Raw genomic sequence first — 5,000 nt, 5'->3', positions numbered from 1 at the left:
TAAACATCGACGAAGGGAGATAACTCCAGGCACATTGGCTCACGAAAATTTTTGGAAACTCTAAAAAATTTTCAGGAACTTTCCAGAAATTTCCGTTGGATGATAGTGTTAGAGTTATCTCGCTTTATTGCTGCTTTTGAACTTTAAACAGTCCTGCATTTGGAGTTTTTGTCAACTAATTGCATGGATTATCTCAGCTGACCGATTTTTTCCTGTTCACTATATTACGTATGTCAAAAGTCCTTCAGCGCGTGCGTGTATATATAGATGTGTGTGTGTGTATGTGTGTGTGTGTGTGTGTGTGTATTAATCTATCTATCTATCCATATATATACATATGTATGCATATATCTATCTATCTATCTATCTAACCATCTCTCTCTCTCTCTCTATATATATATATATATATATATATGCCTATATATGTGGGTGTGTCTATCTATCTATTTATCTATGTGTGTGAGTATATTTATCTATCTATCTATATATATACATATATATATATATATATATATATATATATATATATATATATATATATATATATATATATGGGAGAATATACGAAAAAACAACAACAGACGAGGACAGGTGGTGTAAATAACAAAAGGGTGTATTAGTATGACGCTCGGGAATACGGAAAGTCTTTGACGTTTCGAGCTACGCTCTTCAACAGAAAGAATACGGAGACAAGGAGAAAAACACGGAGAAAAAAATTGAATAATGTTCAGTCAACGGTCAATCATAATATATATACATATATATATATATATATATATATATATATATGGATATATATATGATATATATATATATGGATATATATATGATATATATATATATTGATATATATATGATATATATATATATATATATGGATATATAAATGTGTGTGTGTATATTTCTCTCTCTCTCTCTCTCTCTCCCTCTCTGTCTCTCTCTCTCTCTCTCTCTCTCTCTCTCTCTCTCTCTCTCTCTCTCTCTCTCTCTCTCTCTCTCTCTCTCTCTCTGTATATATATATATATATATATACATTAATCTTTTATTAATAAACCATACTACTCTACCTCCGGTATTCGAGTACAATTTTTTCATACTTTGAGTTCTATTTTCTTCTTTGTGTCAGCTAAACTAAACATATTTTCACATATAAGCCGAGATGCGGCTATGTGATAAGAAGTTTGCTTCCCAGCCACATGGTCCCTGGCTCAGTGCCACTCGGTTAGGCCTTGTGAGTGGATTTCGTAGACGGAAACTGAAAGAAGCCTGTCGTGTGCGTGTGTGTATCTATAGCACAAGTACAACACTTTGATTAGAACAGTTATGGGGTCAATCCATCCCACTAAAATTCTTCAATGGTGTGTCCCAGCATGGCCGCTGTTGGATGACTGAAACAATTAAAAGATTAAAAAAAACTCTGTATGTGTGTGTGTGTGTGTGTGTGTGTGTGTGTGTGTATGTGTGTGTGTGTGTATTTATGAACACACACGCGCATACACATACAGACCCACATCTACAATCATCCACAACATAAATCTTTGATTGTTCTGCAGTTGTCTTTGTTTTTTAGACCCAGATAAATATCGATCCAGCTGACCTGTGATCAATGATGCTCCAACCATAGCCCTCCCACCATTTATCCAGATAAAACGTATTCCCTTTATCTCTCTTTTTAATCCTGTAGGAATACTGATCGAGGCAAACTGGTGATTCAAATTCGTTGGTACTCTTCAGTTTCAAGTGTAGTGCTAGTTGTCAACCATTTTGAATTTGAAGGCGTAGGAGTGCCGGAGCGGTAAGTAGCTTGCTTAGCAATCACATGGTTCCAGGTTCAGTCCCACTGCGTGGCGTCTTGGCTGGGCAAGTGTCTTCTACTAAAGCCTCGGGCCAACCAATGCTTCGTGAGTGGATCTGGTAGACGGAAACTGAAAGAAGCGCGACCTTTATATATATATATATATATATATATGTGTGTGTGTGTGTGTGTGAGTGTGTGTGTGTGTGTGTGTGTGTGTGTGTGTGAGAGAGAGTCTGTGTGTGTGTGTGTGTGTGTGTGTGTGTGTTTATGTGTGTCTATGTGTGTCACCCCACCATCACTTAACAACCGATGCTGGTGTGTTTACACCCCCGGTTGGCAAAAGAGACCGATAGAATAAGAACTAAGCTTACAAAGTATAAGTGCTGGGGTCGATTTGTTCGACTAAAAGCTGTGCTCCAGCATGGCCGCAGTCAAATGACTGAAACATGTAAAAGAATATATATAATTTTAAAAAATTAAACAGAAACACCAGAGAACAGACAGAAAATTCACACTCAATAATACAATATATTCTAAATAATAATAATATATATAGGTGCAGGCTTGGCTGTGTGGTAAGAAGCTTGCTTTCCAGCCACATAGTGCCGGGTTCAGTCCTACTGGGTGGCACATTGGGCAAGTGTCTTTTACTATAGTCTCAAGCTAACCAAAGCCTTGAGAGTAGATTTGGTAGATGGAAACTAAAGGAAGTCCGTCGTATATATATGTGTGTGTGTGTGCCAGCGCTTGACAACCGATGCTGGTGTGTTTATTTCCTTGTAACTTAGCGGTTGAGCAAAACCGGCCGATAGGATAAGTACTAGGCTTACATTCGATTTCTTCAACTAACACTCTATAAGGCGGTGCCCCATCACGGCCGCAGTCAAATGACTGAAGAAAGTAAGAGATATAAAAAGAATATAAAACACTTTGAGGCAGCCCCACGTGACTTATAGTTGCGTTGCCTTTTGTAAAAAAACCTAGGAAACTTTGTCTCATGAAGCCGGATCAAACTGAAAAAAGTTATTATTATCATATAAATATATATATATATATATATATATATATATATATATATATATATATATATATATATATATACAGAAGTTGGACAAAATATATGTATGCATGTATGCATGTAAATATGCATGTAAATATGCATGTATGTATGTATGGGTGTATGTATGCATGTATGTATTTCTCTTCTATTTTCTAATTATTATAAATCTTCCACTGAGGAGTCTGCCGGTTTCCAACAAAGATGTAGTTAACAGAGACAAATTCACATTTGGAACTTGAGAAAAGTCTTGCATATTTCTACTGTTCCACTAACTGATTGCACTTGTAAAATACAAATCAGCCGGTCGAGTTCTTTTTCTGAAAATCCCAGTTTATCCAGATTCTCCTTTAAGCATTTACTTACAAAACCTAGTGTTCCAATTATTGTTGGCATGAATATAAACGATTACAAAGATTACGGAGGTGATTTTAATTCACAATCCAGTGAAGCGAACCCGGATCTACCAATCATAAGAATTACAGTAGGATTGCTCACCCAAAGCGATTTGATGGTTCTTAGCCGGAACCGGGACTATTCATGAGAGCTCTTACGGCAACCGGCTGGATTATTTATCCCTATATAATCATTGGGTATGTATACACACTCACACGAACAATGGAGAGAGAGAGAGAAATGGAGGAGAGAAGAGAGTGAAAGAGAGATACGTTATGTGTACAATGTACTAAAACAAGATACAACTCATTTGAGCAGTTGTTTTACGCCTTAGGAAACCTCAGCCTATCGCTAAGACAATCGCTCAGTTTGCCAGTTAGTGTATCACGGCGTATGGCTGCGCACGTCTAACAATGATAGCGCTACACTAAATATATTGCGTGGATTTCAGCGACGTAACGTGACTTTCTGTTTGTTCTTCATTACATATTATTAATTGTGTTAGATTGGATATCAGTCTTCTGTTTTAATTTGCTGAGATAATTAAAATGAAATATCTTTCAAGCCATTTTCAATTTATCAATTTATTAATGACGGGAGAATTGTATAGTCGCAAACACTTACATACACACACACACACACATGGACATGCATGAGAATATATACATATATAAGTGTCTATGTGTATATATACGTATGTGTGTATACATATATATTTATATGTATACATATACACATATACATATATACATATACACACACACACACACACACAAAAGAAGCTTGCTTCCCATATATATATATATATATATATATATATATATATATATATATATATATATATATATATATATATATATATATATATATATATGTATGTATGTATGTATGTATGTATGTATGTATATATTCATATGTATGTATATGTATATACAGGTTTGGCCAAAAGTCACCTGACAGTAGATCTAAACATTTAATACCGAGGTTTATTTATGTTTAACAACTGAATGAATTTAATAAAAGCATCTAAATATGAAACATCATGAAAATTGTTCAAACTGAAGTCCTTCTTGAGCCACACATTTTTCCATTCGAGTCAATACAGAATTACAGGGAGTATTTATGGAATCTTGATTTACTTTTGGCCAACCTGATATATATATATATATATATATATATATATATATAATATAATAAATCTCTGAGCGAGGTATAAACAGTAGCTGCACGACATCGTGAAGTATATTTGCCACTTAAATGTGGCATATAGGGCACAGAAAGTGTGTCAATAGCCAGCTGGAGGAGGTCTCCTCCTGGGGCTACAAGCTACAGTAGCATCCACCCTTAAGTGTTAGCCACATTTAAGTGGCAAATATACTTCACGATATATATATATATATATATTACTCAAAGAAATTCCGACTTTGATTTTCACGTTTTATTTACAATCTTAAAATAATATAATATAAGATAATATAATACAATGAAATGATAGAATATTAAATGTCCATTCTGATTAAACTAGTACTTTCATATTAAAGTTTACTCGTTCATGTTTGCTCTGGAATAAAAGCTATAAACAATCCTAACCTCAATAAAATGGGATTTTAATAATGCCATACTGCTCGAGCACTTAGCAGGAGAGCGCAAATGATCATCGAAATATTATTAAAAAATGTTATAATCATCAACACCGCTTTTTAAAATTATATAACTGCTTCTTATGATGCATACGAGTGTTAATATTT

The 5,000-nt window shown here is 34.5% G+C and overlaps 1 long non-coding RNA gene across 1 annotated transcript in view; it reads left to right on the top strand.

Moving 5' to 3' along the window:
• LOC149135887 (uncharacterized) overlaps positions 1 to 5,000 on the top strand; it is a 136,795-nt gene that overhangs the window by 4,443 nt on the left and 127,352 nt on the right. Inside the window, exon 2 of the long non-coding RNA XR_016241355.1 lies at positions 1,686 to 1,796. This is a non-coding gene — a long non-coding RNA (uncharacterized LOC149135887). The remainder of the gene's footprint in view (positions 1 to 1,685; positions 1,797 to 5,000) is intronic.

This window comes from Octopus bimaculoides, chromosome 4 (assembly GCF_046866305.1).
Source record: "Octopus bimaculoides isolate indiv1 chromosome 4, ASM4686630v1, whole genome shotgun sequence".
In the NCBI taxonomy this organism is placed as follows: Eukaryota; Metazoa; Mollusca; class Cephalopoda; order Octopoda; family Octopodidae; genus Octopus; species Octopus bimaculoides.
Note: the sequence above shows the minus strand (reverse complement) of the source record. Positions and strands in the feature narration are given on the sequence as shown.